The sequence below is a fragment of the Ambystoma mexicanum genome, chromosome 5q, assembly GCF_040938575.1.
Source record: "Ambystoma mexicanum isolate Mex_15411 chromosome 5q, UKY_AmexF1_1, whole genome shotgun sequence".
Lineage (NCBI taxonomy): Eukaryota > Metazoa > Chordata > Amphibia > Caudata > Ambystomatidae > Ambystoma > Ambystoma mexicanum.
Genome location: NC_090933.1, coordinates 391,559,480 through 391,576,315, shown reverse-complemented (window position 1 = coordinate 391,576,315; position 16,836 = coordinate 391,559,480). Strand labels below are relative to the sequence as shown.

Sequence of the window (16,836 nt, the reverse complement as noted above, 5' to 3'; positions counted from 1 at the left end):
TTAATCTGCGGTGTGTAGATGCTTGTTTCTAGATCCGCTATGTAGAGGTGGAACAAGGTGGCAGCCAAAGGACATCCCTGTTTTAGGCCTTTGCATGTCTTTAGCTGTTCTGATTTATTTTTAATTATCTTCATTGGCTTTTATAATAGGTACAACAGCAGTGTGGTAGTGATTGCCAACTGCAGCATAGAATACATTTGTATGTGTAAGCCAGTCGTTTAATGAGCAATAAACAACTACAACATAAAGTATTTAACAGTAACAACAAATGTCTCCAAGTGGTCGGTTAATAATTCGTTTTGAGAGGGTCAAGACGGGAAGGGAAAGTGGGGAGTACAAATAGAGGGGAGACCAGGTATATTCTGGCGATGGTATATTCAGGAGTTTTTATGAGTAGGTCGGTAAATCTAGGGATGAATTGTTCAAGGTGGTTTGTCGTCATTGGAGGGGTGGAACAAAGCCCACGTGAGGGCCTTCCAAGCTTCAAGTGCTTGACTCGCATCCTCAGGGGACTTGGCAATGCCTTCTTCCCAGGCCGAAGTCTCTGCCCCGACCCAGCGTTCAAGCTTGTTGCACCATGCGTGAAAACGTGGGCCATCTGGTCGCTTCCACGCCATGGCGATGGTCCTTTTGGTGAGGACGCAGGCCAGGACCATGAGCTTTGTTGTGTGCTTAATTTTAGCCAGTCTGGGGTAAGTTCCTCTCTCCGGGGGTCCAATCGTACCTAGTCATGCCAGCCCTCCTGCAGGTTCGTTCAACTTCGGCCCAGAGTTGTCGGACCTTGACGCATTCCCAGAACATATGCATTAGATCCGCTTGATCTCTGTTGCACCATGGACAGTTAGGCTGGCGTTGATCGTAGATCTTTGCTATTCTGTGTGGGGTTAGGCAAGAGCGATACAATACATTGAGCTGGATCAGTCTGAATCTGGAGTTCCTGGAAACCTCTTTAGGGAATGCCAGTGCTCTTTCCCATTCTGCATCGGTCATTTCTCGACCCAGGTCGCTGTCCCATTTGAGTTTCAGTTCAGGGCTATGGGGATTGGGCTTGTCCATAAGGTGACGGTATATTTGAGACACTGGTCTCCACCCATCTCCCAAGCTGTATAGAAGTGTTATAAAGGGGTTGGACTCAGGCTCCTCAGGCCAAGTGTCCCATTTGGTTCGCGCTAGTTTCCGGATCCTTAGATACCAAAGGAATTGGCCAGTGGGTATGCCATCTTCAAGTTGCAAGGAGGAAAAGTCGCGGAAGGAGCCTTCACTGTATAGGTCCCCCCAGGTGTACACTCCCAGCCGTTCCCAATATCTAACGGTTGCTAGATCAACACTGCTCTGGCACAAGTCTGAGAGGAGCGGAATGTCCGGGGTATATGCGTGCTTCAGGTGGAGAAGCGATTTTGTTCTGTGCCATATTTGTTTGCCTAAGGTGGCCAAAAAAGGGGTCTCGCCTGCGAGATGTTGGGGAGTCCAAATGAGTTCCTTCAGCCGGATTGGAGGGATTGAGTGTTGTAGTAGTGCCATTTCCAGAGTGACGTCATCAGCCAGCCATTTGGCTATGAAGCTGAGCTGGGCTGCCAAATAGTACTTCTCAAGATCAGGGAGTTGAATGCCGCCCGGTCGGTACGGAAGGGTTCACGTGGATAGTGCCAGTTTGTGTCTGCCTTTTCCCCATAAGAAGTCTTTAAACAACGTCTCTAAAAGTCGGAAAAGGGGAGCTTTAATATAGTAAAACACATTTTGAAATCCGTAGAGAAATCTGGGGAGAACAATTATTTTGATGGACGCCCTTCCCATCATGGACAGGGGGAGTCGAGACCAGAACCCTATCGACTTGCGCAGAGGGGCAGTGCTGCCGCTGTGTTATTTACATGCATGAGTTCAGGCGTGTGGTATATGTTGACTCCTAGATAGCGGAATGTGGTGGGGTGCCAGTTCACATGCAATGAAGGCAGGTCATCCAAGTGTATACTTCTGAGACCTCCCAGAGGGAAGATGCAGGATTTACTCCTGCTGAATTGTATACCAAATACTTTGGCAAAGTTGCCAAGGACGTCAAGCATAGTGGGGACGTTCAGGTGCGGGTTCTTTATGTAGAGGACATAATCCGCGTACAGGGATATCATGTGATCTGTTCTGTCCAGTCGAATGCCGGCGTCAAAAAACTGCTTTCTCAAATAGATGGCAATGGGTTCAAGCCCAAGTATGTAGAGCATGGGGGAGAGTGGGCAACCCTGCCTAGTACCCCTTTGTATGTCCCATGCTGCAGAAATAAGCCGACCGGATTTCACTGTTGCCCTTGGTTTAGTATACAGAACCTCGACCCATCTGATGAATTTTTCTCCAAAGCCGAATTCCCGGAGCACCGCCAGCGGCCACTCCCAGTAGATGGAATCAAATGCCTTGATGGCATCCAAGGAGAGCAAAGCGTAGGAACCCCTGTCTAGGTTAGCTTGAGACAAAACATGCTGGAGCCTGCGAAGGTTGGTGGTGTGGTTGCCACCCGGTACAAAACCATTTTGGTGAGGATGCACCACCTCTCCTATTACCCTAGAAAGCCGCTTGGCTAGGATCGTTGTCAGAATCTTGACGTCGTAATTGAGCATTGCAAGTGGGCGGTAAGAGTCACAATCATCAGCACGTTTGTTAAGTTTAAGCATTGGAATCGGCCACGTTTCACACATGCTCTCAGGTAGGATCCCCGGTTCATAAGCCTCCTGAAAAACATTGTGCAGCAGTGGGCTTAACTCAGGCTCGTAGGTCTTATAAAATTCGGTGGGCAGCCCATCACTACCGGGGGCCTTGCAAGTGGCCAGGGAATTGATCGCCTTAGTTATATCATCCTTGGTGATGTCTGCATCTAGAGCTTCCCTGTACGTGAGCGGCAGTTTAGGCAGACCTATTTCGTCCAGGATGTCTGAGATCTCACCTGGGGGCACCTGGGTGTCGTGGGAGTACAGCTGGGCATAGAATTGTTTGAAAGTGTCATTGATTCCCGGTTGGGTCTGGTGTAGTGTGCCGTCTGCACCTTTCAAGGATGTGGTTGGGTGTCTGGGATGCTCTCTTCTGCATAGCCAGGCTAGTAGTCTGCCGGGTTTATCCGCCTGGGTGTGTGCCCTGTTGGTTCTGGCGGTATAATCAAACTTGGCTAACTGTCCCAAGCCTTTTTGCATTCAGATCTAGCTTGCTTGAGCTCCTCCTCCAATTGCTGAGAAACTCGAGTGCCGGATTCCAGCTGTTCAATTTCAGTTTCACATTGCTCCAGTTCTGTTCTAAGATGCTTCCTGATTCCACCCGCCTTTGCTATGATTTCTCCTCGTGTAAGTACCTTCAGGGCGTCCCATACTGTACTTAGGTGGTCAACGCTATTCGTGTTCTCCATTAGGTAGTTCACGAGGGACTCCCTGAGATCGTCTCTGAATGCTGGGTCTTTCAGCGCTTCAGTAGGCATCCTCAATGTGGGTATTGGAGATCTGGGCCCTGCGGTGCACCATTCTATTATTAAGGGAGAGTGATCCGAGATGGTCCGGCTTAAGTATCGCGCCGTGTCGATCTGGGGGAGGCTTTCTCTTTCAGTGAAGATGTAGTCCATCCTGGTGTGGAGGTTCTGCGGAGAGGAATAGGAGTAGCCCCGATCTCCCGGGTGTTGCTCCCGCCAGATGTCCACCAAGTCTAAGCGATTCATCATGGCATTCAGTGCTGCAGTGGATGCCGGTGGACCCCCGGGGAGAGGGGTGGACCTGTTGAGTTCTGGGTTGCAGACACAGTTGAAAATCATCCCCCCGCCCCACGAGGAATTTGTTCCTATACTGTGTGACCTTGGCATACATAAGGTCCAAGTATGCTGGTATGTTGTTGTTGGGGAGGTATGAATTAACAATGCATATTTCAGTCAGTTTGCTCGATGTGGACCCGCAATATTACATACCTTTCCTCCGAGTCTGATTCGGCTCTGAGTTGAAAGGCGATTTGGGGGCTTATCTATGTGAACACCCATCTGGAGTATGAGGATCCAAACCCCTGCCCACCCCAGTGGGTCTGAAGCGTTGCGATGGACTCCTTTGTTAGGTGGGTTTCCTGCAGGAGGGCCAGTCCCACCTTTAATCCTATTGCGACGAAGGTAGGTGCCCAAACCCCTCACGTTCCAGGTTACAACCTTAATGCGTGTGGCCATGTTAATGAGAGGTAAAGTTTGAGTGCCCGCTCCATGCTGACCCAGTTCGCCCCCATGTTGGATTTGTATTTAGAGCGCCGCCCCTCATGGCTGGTTAGTATCGGTGTATACTCCATTCCCTCTCGTGTCTCTGGTGACTGAATTGCTGTAGAAAGTGGAGACTTGTTAATGGTTTCAACTTCCACTCGAAGAGGTGGATTAACAACTTGGAACAATTGTGAACTGCCCCCAGCAGTTGCTTTGGGGAGGGCAACGCTCGGGGCTTCCGCTTCCTGTTGGCCTATCCAGGTTGTGAGAGGCAGATTTAGTGCTGTCAACAGGCCGGAACTGGTTGCGACAGGGTGGGTTGTGACAGTGCCCATGTGTGACCATCTGAGCTCCTGTCTGTAGGAACACATTCTATCTTCACCACGGAGGAGCATCGTCTAGGTGCAATGTTCTGGTCTCGTAACTTGATGAGGTTTCATTTGTAGGATTCTTGATTCCTGCCTGGTCCATCTGGACCCGAAGTGCGTTCATCACCTTCGGCTAGATTATTATGCTCCAGCCACATGTTGGCTGCAGCCGGGGATTCCATGAAGACCGCCTTCCCTTTGTAAAGTATCTTGAGGCGTGAGGGGTATAAGAGCATGTATTTGAGATTGAGTTTGCGTAGTGGGGCTTTAATTGGTATGAATGAATGCCTGGCTCGCTGCACATTGGGGGTATAATCAGGATACATGACGATCTTGGAATCATTCCGTTTGATCTCGTCTCTCTCTCACTCACTCACTCACTCACTCACTCACTCACTCACTCACTCACTCACTCACTCACTCACTCACTCACTCACTCACTCACTCACTCACATTTAAGTATCGTCTCCCTGTCGCGGAAATTTAAAATCTTCGCATTCATTGGGCGTGGAAGTGATCCTGGTGGGGCTCTTTTTAGAAGAGATCGATGAGCTCTCTCAACTGAGAATCCCTGCGTGAGCTTGCCGGGCCCAATCTCCTGAAGTATTATAGACTCCACGTACTCTGTTCCCTCCATTTCTTCCGGAATTCCAAGGATACGTATATTATTATGGCAAGCCCTCCCCTCTGCCTCTTCAGATCTCGCCTCTAGTCGTGCCACCTGCTTTTCCAGTTCGTTTACCTTGGTTTTCAAGTCTGAGGTGGTATCCTGCAAATTCACCTCAACCCTGTTCACCCTTTCTGTGAGATTGCGGGCGTCCTGACGTATGAGCTGCATGTCGGCCTTGAACTCGCCTATTTTGGTCTCATTAAATGTCTGAAGCGCCGCAATAGCCTGCAGTACCTGGGTGTTTTTAGGGTCATCTTCAAGTGGGGGTGGCTCAGTTTGCGTGGTAATTTCATGTTGGAGTTGTCGTTTGGTTTTCGTCCCAGAAAACGAGTCCATAATTGTAGCTGATTTGTTCTTGTGTCGTGAGGCGGACATCCTGCGCTGTGTTGCGTGGGTTATGCCAGCAGGTTTTAGCACGTTATGTTGCAAAGTGGCCTTCAACGTGTCGTGATGTGCCCCAGCTTCCTCTTTATAGCATTAATCCTTTGCCCTAGTGTCAGGCCACTTATAACATGGCTGCCAGTGACTTGCGTCTATCAGTGTTCCCAAACACACCTCGGGATCAGCACTCCACTGGGTCTTCCCGCCGAGGCGCCCGCTAGCATCAGAAAAGTGATGGGCTGTACTCAGCCAGAAAGTGTCCTGGCGCGGTTGGGAACCGGGTCCCTTTCCTGCTCCCTGACACCTGGCTCTGATGATGTCCCTGGGACCCTCGCGGCCCAGTAAATGAGGCCACTCGAATGGGGGGCGCAAACAGTGCTGCAGACAAAAGCCCTGTCTGTGCTGTTGCCGCGCACCCTCCGGCGTTCAAGGGTCCCACCTGCAAATGTAGCTGGGCTCCAGCGGTTATGTTCTGAAGAGAGTTCGCCCCGACAGAGAGTCCCGCCGCTCCATGCGCTTTACTCGTACTTCGGAGGCCCCGTCACGGGCCCGGTCTTCGGCCGCGCAAGGAACTAACAGAATGCGTGGGCATTCTCTTCTCTTGACGCAGCAGCCGTGTGGGTGTCCAAGCAGGTCCGTGATCACAGCAGCACCGCTGCGCATGTAGCTGCTATGCAGACAGTCGGGGCGAGCCGCAGCAGGCTCTGCTGGCTTTCCGCGCCCGGGTAAGCTCCTCCCCCACCGGAGTCCGCAGCTTCGATCAGGCTGCCATTGCAGCGGGACCCCCGGGGCTCACTCGCAAACCTCGTTTCGGAGTAAGAAGACTCTGATTCTCCTCAGGTTTTCGCCGGTAAGGCACAGGAGCGCTTATGCCAGCCAGCCAGCGAAGTGATTATTTGCAAGCAATTATTGCTTTGATAGCAATATCAGGATCAATGTAAAAGTCAGGACGGGAGCTCAGCTCTGATGCTGCCTCACTCCATGAGCTCCGGTCACGCCCCCTTTAGCTGTTCTGATAGTGAGCCTTCCTTGGACATTCTGATTCTTATGGTGGTATTATGGTACAATAGCTTAATCGGTTCCAAGATGTTACTTGGGCAGTCCCAGGCACTTAGTTTCTTCCAGAGATGATTTCTGTTTACTGAATCGAAAGCTAATTTTAGGTCTATAAATGCTGCATAGATTTGTGTTCCAGATCTTATGGCTTCATGTTTTAATAAATTCAGAATAAACAGGTTGATGTTCGTGCCTATTGTTTTAACAAATCCTGTCTGTCTCATGGCATATTTTTTTTTTTTCTCTTGTTGCCATTATTCAAGCTCCCCAATAAGATTTTCGCAAATATTTTCCCAAGTGGGTCCAGTAAGGCCAATGGGTGGTAGTTTCTTGGCTCTTCGGTTGCCCCATTTTTAAATATAGGGATTATGGTTGCTTGCTGCCATGTTCCTGGTATGTTTTTTAGTCGTCTGTATGAGCTTAAATATGCTGTCGCATATTGCGCTCTAGGAATCAGGATTCTGTTTAATTATCATATTGGATAGCCTATCAGGGCCTGGCGCTCCTGGCTGCATTCAGGTTCTTTATGGCTGCTTTTATATCACCCAAGTCCCACATTAGTTGCCATGTAAGATCCTTTGACTGCCTTTCGTTTTCTTTACTCAGTTGATTTTGGCCATATAATTCGCTGAAATATTTTGTCCAGCTTGCCTCAGTTACATTGGAGGTCATAGTATCTTGGGTCTGTGTCTGGCCATTTATCAGAGACCATAATTGCCTCGTATTACGGGTTTTCAGTGCTTGTAACATTCTCCCTGCACCTTCATGTAATATCATTGCTTTGTTGATTTTCATCCAGTTCTTGTATTGTTATTTTACCCATTTCTTTGCTTTGTGTTTATCACCTTGGTTACTTTCTTTTAAAAAAAAAAAACGTTTTAATCCTTTTTATTGTCTCTTAGTTCCTTCTTCTTTGTACAACTTTGTGGTTTACAATGGGACAAATACTTTTTTTGTCTTTGTCAAGTAGGTGAACTAAGTAGCTAGTCCTGTACAACTAGTGATATTTTTAAGAAATTGCAAGGCCTGATGATGAAATTCAGCGCTGAAGGGCCTGTCGTTTGTTATGAAATTAATTTTGAATTTAATTTGTTCCTTATAAACATGCTAATCTTCGCTGTCCAGTTAAAGCATCGAATGTAAAAGGATTGAATGCAAAAGGATCGACGCAATAGGGCCAAAAACAAAAGGATCAAATGTTTCTTTAATTATATCTATTTTTTTGGTTTTCGTATAGGTAAAAAAAATGGTTTAAAAAAACGGGGGTTGGGGCGGGGCCCCCCGACCCCAAAAAATGTTTTTAAAAAAACAAAAATGTGATCCTTTTTGTTTTCGGTACTTTTGAGTCGATCCTTTGACCATTCAACCCTTTTTTCGATCCTTTAACCTATAACCGTAATCTTCTCTTCTCCAGCATTTGATCTTTCATAGACCCCCACATGCTGTTGGACTATTTCCCCGTGGTCAGGCTGGGAATCCTTGTTAATATGAAGTAGTTTCATAGAAAACAAAAAACTTAATTTACTTGAATGTCTTCTTTGTGTTCTGATGGGTCATTTACCCTTCAGCCAATAAGCAGTGCCTCCATTCGCGCCACCACTGAAGGCCATCTTCAGCTTTCATTTACTACACATTTACAGTTGAAAGTCCCCTCGTTCTCACTTTATTTATTTTTAAAGAATTTCCATCACTCTGCTTTACTTACATCATTTGGAAGCTACAGATAAGTACTTTACTAATGTGGGGTTTATAAGTTCCTGCACTTATTTATTGTTCCCCCAGCGGCACATAAATTAATCTGTGTTCCTCCAGGGTTGAACTCTGTACTTTTTCCACCTCGCCATGTCTGACTGGAGGGCCAAAAAGTATTTTCAAGACTTTTTCCACCTGTAAACTTAAACGTAACTATTTGGGTGATAGGTATCGGGAATTTCTCATTCAGCTTGTACATAGATCATAATCTGGGTTTGTGCCAGTCCTTTTCTGTCATGTCAGATGAGGGTTACTTTTCAAAAGTATTGTAAATTTTCTTTGACTCCTCTACTGGCCTTTTTAACCTTGAAAGTGGATCCTGTGCTACTGCATTCTTTGGATATCTGTTTACATAACCTGAAAAATCAACTGAACTCCATACAGGTTACTTTGTTAAAATCAGCACTCCTATTCTCTCCAGTCATTACGAATAGTATTATCAGGCAACGGTGTGGTCTGATTTCTTTGGGATGCAGATGGGAATGGCGCTCTTTGGCTAATTACAATAAAATTACCAACCCCCCCCCCCCATTGAATTCACTTTATCAAGATCTAAATACTATGATTAAGGGTGGCAGCTCAAGTTCCCTTCGGCCATTTGGTGTAAAAATTGAAGTAATGCTAGATTCCTTAGGAGTCGACCATGGATTTACACAGGAGACTTGGTTATGTAAAACAAAACATTTTGAACAGAATTGGATAACCACTATTGAAGAGCTTTCAAAATTGAAAACCTATAAAGAATACGTGGAATATCCATGTAAGAGGGATGGTCGCTGGTTATACGTTTCAATTTTTACGTGCAAAATTGCAAGAAGGCATTATGAGATTCAAATTGAATCAGATTCATACCTTGGAAAGTATTAAGCATTGGGTCCCTCTTAAAGACGTTAATTTGAAAACGAATTGTCGATTTTTAAACTGTAATGAAAAGGTTGAAACTTTTGAAACATTTAATATTGGAATGCCCGTTTTTCAAACATGCCCGAACAATGCACCTAATGAGATTTGTCAGTACTGATTATGTCGACTGTATGGAAAGTGTATGGGACTGTTTGATGTTGGGGCAAGAAAAATCACTAATTTATGCCCTTGTGGCTTTTATAAAGGTAATTGAAGAATTGCTTTTGTTATAACCATGAGGAAATGATTAGATACATTTTAGTATCTCTATATTCTGCATAAAGGGCTGGAAGATCAATGAAGATTGAGCTGGATTGCCTAGATTGATTTGACCGTTTCAAAATCGTAACTCAAAATAGTCTGAAAAAATACAGAAAATTCTATTCAATGTTTTTCTATGTTTTAAATGTGATTTAAAGATTGAATAATTCTGTTTGAAGAATTGGAATTAAAATTTTGTAAAGGTTTTTTTTTTTTTTTTAACCATAACAAATAATAAAAAAAAGACTTCAAGATGGGCACAGGAGATTTGTGGCTTGGCACGATGAAGGCACTGTGGCCTCAGAATCTGCTTCACTGTGGAGCTGTGCTTCATTGCTGCCCAGCAAGCGCCCACAGCGAATTACCTCTTCCAAGAGGTTGAGATCCCATGAGGAGAGTTCCTGTGAGAAAAGGATGAAGAAAGGGTCCACCAGTGCTCTAACGAGCACTGATGAGCCTTTCCTGTCTGACAAAGCCTCCTTGTTGCACAAACCTTCCGACTCATTAAAGAAATCCTCAACAGCAAAACAGTTTACCAAGTCCTCGATAACGAGCACTTTTCTTGAGCCACACCTCTTCAAAAGCGTCTGACTCCGTCAGCTAAGGCACCTTTCATCCACAATGCTCAAACCATCGACTACCAGGAGTGCAAAACCATAAACTATCCAAGCCTCCTTCGTCTATCTTGTCCATGACTATTGCATTAAAGTCTTTGGTGACTCTCCCGTCGACTACCTCCTCTTCTGTGTGCCTCTCGTCAGCATGGCAACACATGACTCCTGCACAGAGTGCTCCAGATGAGATTTTGAGGTGGGAGCATTTTTACTTCCTATTTTTAAACTTTGAGAGTAAATGCGATTTCAAATGAGTTTTGTCCTCCACAAAAGAGTAAAAAGTATGTGAGAATCCAAAAAGTTACAACTGTATGGAAATCCTTATGCGGCTGCAGTCCACATCATGCCGGAAAAGCAGGTTTCTCTCAAATTAACAGATGCAGCAGTGTACAGTAGAACAAACACCCTCTCTCAAATGGAGCAGATGAGAACTAACACTATGAGCTTCCCCTGTATGTGAAGAATAGGTACACAAGCCGCATAAACCCTTTTTAACGCTTCGCTCACATAGAACAGGCTATCTTGAGTAGGAACCGATCAGGCTTCCCTCACCCAAACGGAAAAGGGGAATTAGGGCAACACCAATGCAGGCGGTCAACATGTAGAATATGTGGTGTAGATCTGTGCAAGTTAAGCAAGGGTAGAAGATGCCTATACACCTAAGGAATCGGTCTATAGAGCAGGTGCAACATAGGCGTACAGAATGCACCCTCTCCTCCCAATATAGAAACACATGTAATGGACCTTGGTATAGTCCTCGCATGTAACTGCAACGTCATGGGTTTCAACAATACAAGATTACCACAGAGAAGTCTGTCACATCAGTCTAGGTTCCACTTGCAAAGAGAAGAAACTGCATGGGATGGAGCAGTGCAAGCCCCTCCACACTGAACTGGTTAATTAAGGGCATCAGAAATGCAAGTTTCACTTCTAGAATGTGAACGTAGGCCCTAGCAGTCCAAAATGCCCTTACAAAAAACTTGCCCAGCAGGTAGTAAGTGATCCAAGCTCTCCTAACATAGAATAGCATAACATCAGTGGGAGTACCACCTTCTTAGAACAGGAACAGTTAATTGCGTCTGCAATGCAGCAACTAGTTTAAATGCGATGGCTAACTGCTTTCGGAATCGGTAAAAACTCTTCATAGTAGGAATTGAGTAAACTGTGATTGGAAGGATTTCAACGTTGGAACAACAAATGATGTATGCTAATTGCCGATAACTATACAGCTGGTCCACTTCCTAAAGCATGTTGCCGAAGGGCATGTTCATATTACAGGAGGATGTCCCTCAATATGCCTTCTTTTGCCCTCTACCAAGGTCTGTACATTTGATCTCTTCTATACATCGTTTAATTTTTAAGACAAAATATACATAGCCACTCATTGTAAAGCAAACCTAACGTGAATTATGTGTTTTGATAACAAAATGGTCGGCTGGTTAATGAAAGCCCTCATTTACTGGAATTAGTAGTGCTTAATGGTATGCCAGTGTGACATGATAGCGCAGAGAGGCAAGTGCTTCATGCTAAAATCTACATCTTGTCTTGTGGTCAAATGTTGGCTGGCCCGAGTTAACCTTACATCCTTCAGAATTCAGTAGAATGAGCGAATATTAATCCCACTGCTTCGAAGTTGGAAGAGTCCTGCATGAAACGGTACATACAAATGTAAATACCTATATTGATGACCACTAAAGGGACAGGTTTTGCAGAGTTTATATTTCATCTTTTAAATGGAACCATTTCATTGTTGTCTTGTAATCGCGCTTGCACTGGATGGAGTTTTGGGTTTTGATATTGTTTTTTTTAAAAAATTTTTAGTGCATTCTTGAAGATTTTGAAAGATGCTGTGACCCCTCTTATTGGTGTAATAACAAACACTCACCCTTAAGTAAGGGCCCTGCTGGTGTTCGTCATTTATAGTACCTTTTACTACATTGACTCAAAGTTGAGGTTTCTTGGATGTCTAAACTTGACATTGAATACTAATCTGCTTCCCAGATACGTTTTTAATGTGGGGAGTATTTTACACACCTTTTTAAAAAAAATTTAATTGTAAGGGCGTGCATTGTGTGAGTGCTGTCGGAGTGCTGATCGGCTGGAGGAGTATCGCAGAGTTTCTTTGAAATATTGCTGGCTTACTGCCTGAGACGCTTTACTTGGATACCAACATGTTGTGAACTATGCTGTGCTTTCCCCTCTTCTACTCTGTTGGTAAATACCATACTCCATCCTAAAAAACATTATTAATAGCCTTCGATGCGAGTATTTCAATACTATTTTCTTTACGCTTACACTGACAGTGAGCCCCACCCCCTTTCCCAGTGTGCTCTGTAATTACACGTGCCCAAGGACATTCGTGCATGTGCGTCTTGTAAGTGCTTTGGGAGTGCTGTGCGGCGTCCCTCTCACTCTGTTGGATCTCACTTGCTGCTATTTATTGCGGTAAGTCCGTGTATCGGGTGGCATTGCACATCAATGGTGATTTTTACTTTAAAAACAGGCATGCCTCTAATGACAACCTGCCCTGTACTAGCAACTTGCTCTAAACATTCTCCGCTCCCTATGAGTCCCAGTGGCGTTGGTCATGGAGCCTGGACTGAAGGCTATACCAAATGAACCTGTTCAAAATCACTAGGCTCTGATATTCGTTCTTATTATGCCCTGGTGATGACTCCAACTAACTGTCAAACATTCGGAGCCCACTTTAACCTGCATGGCCCGACTCAGGATTGTGAATGTGTCGTTGTGCCTTCCATCTCGGGTGTGGATATGATCTTTCAACTTTCTGAACCAGAGGATTTGGGCTGCGCAACAAGTTGGCAAAGTCGTCATTCGCGAGCCTCCTGAACTAATCAATTCATCTTCTTGCCATTGTGCTGAAGTACATATGGGGGATGGTTTTGATGTTCCCCTTTTTTATCTACGCAAATTCTTAAGACACAACCTATAAAATGTCCTGAGATGTCGCCATGGTCCCTTCCAATGCAGATTAAAGACTTTGGCTGGCTGAAAGATGGTGATATGCACATGTCAATCTCCAAGGAACTCCAACCTCGTAATCCATTTTTCAAAGATGCAAATGACATGTCTTGCTTAACCTTGCCATCATTTGGAAGGGACATGGTAACAAAACAACATGGCATTAGTGAGGATACTTCTCCCCAGGTCGAGTAAATTATACCAGAGACTCAGTCTTGCGAACCTGAGATATCGCAGGGTATTAATTTGTCACATTCACCAATTTTATATCCCTAATCCCCTGGTTCATCTGCAAAAATGTCTCTGTAATTAGGCTGTCGTTTTCGAAGTCCACTCCTCGACCATCCTTCGGGCTTGTACAACCCCAATCTGTAAGTCATGTGCCTATACTAATTGCCTTGAACCTTGAATAACAGCATATACACCTTAATTATGCTGTATGAGGTGCTCTTGAAAAAAATGGATAGCCATCAGACGCTTTTAGTAAACGTAGATACGAAATTGGAATCATTAGTAACTCCAGGGAAAATTCGCACTTTGAGAAATTGGATGTTCTTATTGCATCCGTTTAAGGCTCAAACTCTTGCTTGTCCTTACCTAATTTGTACCCTGCAGTCAGCAATTCACAACCTTCCATCTTGGGCCAGCAGGATTTCGTTGGAGTGGGCATCACGAGTGACGTAACTATGCCTGCATGTATTAATGATGATACGGTTATAGATTGTAATGCTACAGACCTGATATCGGTAGTGAACATCTCTAATGTGCAAGACAGAGCAAGAGGTTGTTCCTCTGGACTAACTTTTGGAGGTTTTTCAAACCATGCGCAGAAACTAAGTGTAAGGCCCGACAAATTAGCGAGACTAAAATAACAAAAAAATCGAGCAGGCAAAAGGGGGAAAAAAGAAAAAATCAGGAACTGACCGGGAAAATTCCTAATGCGTTAACTACGCCATCTGAAACGAAGGAAATGAAAAATAAAAATGCATCAAAAAAAGATTTCTGTGAATTGGAGCAGGACCTTCCCCAGACCATTGTGCTTGATAAACCTGATGAATCTCCTGCTCGACATACTCCATCTCTACTCTGCCTGACATTGGTGGGGATTTGGCGCATGTCGAATTGATTAACAACGACGGCATGGGTTGAAAAGCAGTAGGTCAGGAAAAAAATGCGGAAAGCTTTGTGACCATGGAGCAAAAAAAGAATGATGTCTCCTAATAATGACAAATGGGGGCCTGTTGCCCCAATCACATTAAGATCTTAATCAAGTAATATCAATACAGTGAAAATCGTGCATAGGTGTTGAAGCTAATAGTTTGTAAACCAGGGCTAAGTTACCTGTTGAGGCACCTAAGAGAAAATCAAATAAAACCATAATTTGGCTCACCACCATCAGACAACAGTTATACAATTGAAGAAAAAGAATATTTTACACTGCAAATGAAAGACAGAAAAAGAGAGGATCCATATCCGAACAGGCCTACAATTTTGACTGTCTTTAAGCAAATAAAAATGCTGAAAAAGGTGGAATCTAGTGACATTCAATTTTTTAAGAACTGAAAAACTGGATAATGTAATTATGAGGGTACCGTCCCAAATTGTGAGGGAATGCATCTGGAATGAAAGACATGCGTTGGAGAGTAAGGGTGTAACACTTTCAGTTTCAAACACAATTCGGTCCCTTAAAGCCTACAACAAGTCGTTGGTTAGCGGCCATGAGGAAAGTATACACAGAATAGTGAGCTTTAAGGCAGATGACCCTAACCATTCGATTAGAAAGAATGGGGATATTAATTGTGATCATGACACCCCACAAGGTTATAAGTCATCAAATAGGAGTCCTCGAGTAGACTGACAAGTTACATGGGTGTGGCTCCGAAACACTCTTAGGGATCAAAAAGGTGAACCTAATCGTTAATGATTAACAAATCCAAGACCCTCATTTTTGATTGTTGTATGGAATACGAGAGGGTTTGTCCATCTGTTGGACATTAATGATTCGCATCACCTATCGAAATATGACATAATATTGCTAGAAACCTGGCTCTCTGATGATCCAATTTGGCCAAATTATGACATGCCTGCATACGTGCAATCAAACAGCCAAGAGTGAGACCTATGACTTGGCTTCTGATTGCCATTAAAAAAGAACTAAGTTAATCTTACTTCATGGGCATCGCCACATTCATGTTTACAGCAGATTAAGCTACACACACGTGACTTAGGCAATGAGAGAGTTTCCCGATTAGCTATACTCGACATCTACTGGAATCCTGCTCTGTTGGATGCTGACAAATTTTTCCAGCATGTAATACAACTATTAGATTTGGTTGCATGTGAGCAGGAGAACTAAAGTTTTAGTTGGCGGTGATTAAAACATATCATGTTTTAAGCCAAAGTGTGACAAAGCATTGCCAAAAACTAAAAGATGGTTAATCTTAATGGAAGAGCATAATCTAACATTGTTGAAAGGAAGCTTCAAAGATGATGCACCACCCAAAACAACGTGGCAAAGGGAAAACTCTTTTGCCATATTAGATTATGCGTTTATACCTGAGGCAGCTTTGCCTCATGTGCACAACTTTAAAGTAATCTGCACCCAATTAAGTGATCACAAGATTCTTGACATTGATTTGGAGAAAGCTCCCACTGTTGAACAGTTTTATAGTCATCAGCTCTCCCTTTCGCAGGGACAAAATAGAATTAGCTGGACAGCCCCTTTGCTGAATTGCCTATTAGAACACCCTAGCGGGTGTTTGGCATTGCTGATTGGTCAATCTGCGGGCTATACGCACTGGTATAGCCCGCAGATTGATTACAGCCCGTAGTTAAGGACTGCATGTGTATTCCAGAATGGAAAGAGTTAACTTTCTGTTCTGAAATGCACGTTCGTAGAGCAACGTGTCCACGTAGGCTCACGGAAGGTAAATACAGAAAGGAAAGCAATGGAAACGCTTTCCCAGCGCTCGCGGATATGAAATGATGAAAGGAAAGCAAACGAAAGGCTTTCCCAGTGTCGCGCTCATGTAGATGAAAAAATGAAACGAAAGGAAACACTTTCCCGGCATTTCAAAATGAAAAGTGTCTGACATGAGCTGCACTGCAGTGTAAGGAGGAAAGTATGGAGCAGTTTATATTTACCAAGGAAATGAGAGGAAATGTGGCAGTCACGGTTGAACGTTCAGTGGAGCATGAAAATGGCAATGGAGGAAAAGGGCACAGAAAGGTAAGTAAATGACTTGGCTGGTAATCTACTGAATGTGCATGTGGAGCTTGCAGAAGTTTGTTAACTTGCATATTTGTCTGGAGTAGCTAGTGCCAACAGTTGTGTAGTCAGGGGTAGGGGGGAACCACACCTAAAGGAAACTAAATTAGAACAGGAGGCAAGCATAATCACACCGGAATCCACTTAAGTACCATACTCCTCCCACCCTAGCACCTGCCTCCAACCATTAAAAAAAAAGACATGTTTAATTGAAGTACAAAAAACGTCTGCAACATTTATTTACCATTTTGCAATTTGTTGTACTTTAATTAAAGTTGAATAAATGAGACATGTTTAATTGAACAGTGAGGGTGTTCTAATAGCTTTATAGACCTGCAGCTCGGGCCATACTGGGAGTTATGGTCCCTCATACCTCGGGCCAT

The 16,836-nt window shown here is 44.4% G+C and overlaps 1 protein-coding gene across 2 annotated transcripts in view; it reads left to right on the top strand.

The window, feature by feature from the left end:
• Window positions 1-16,836, top strand: part of USP14 (ubiquitin specific peptidase 14) — a 991,689-nt gene that overhangs the window by 92,733 nt on the left and 882,120 nt on the right. The window lies entirely within an intron of this gene.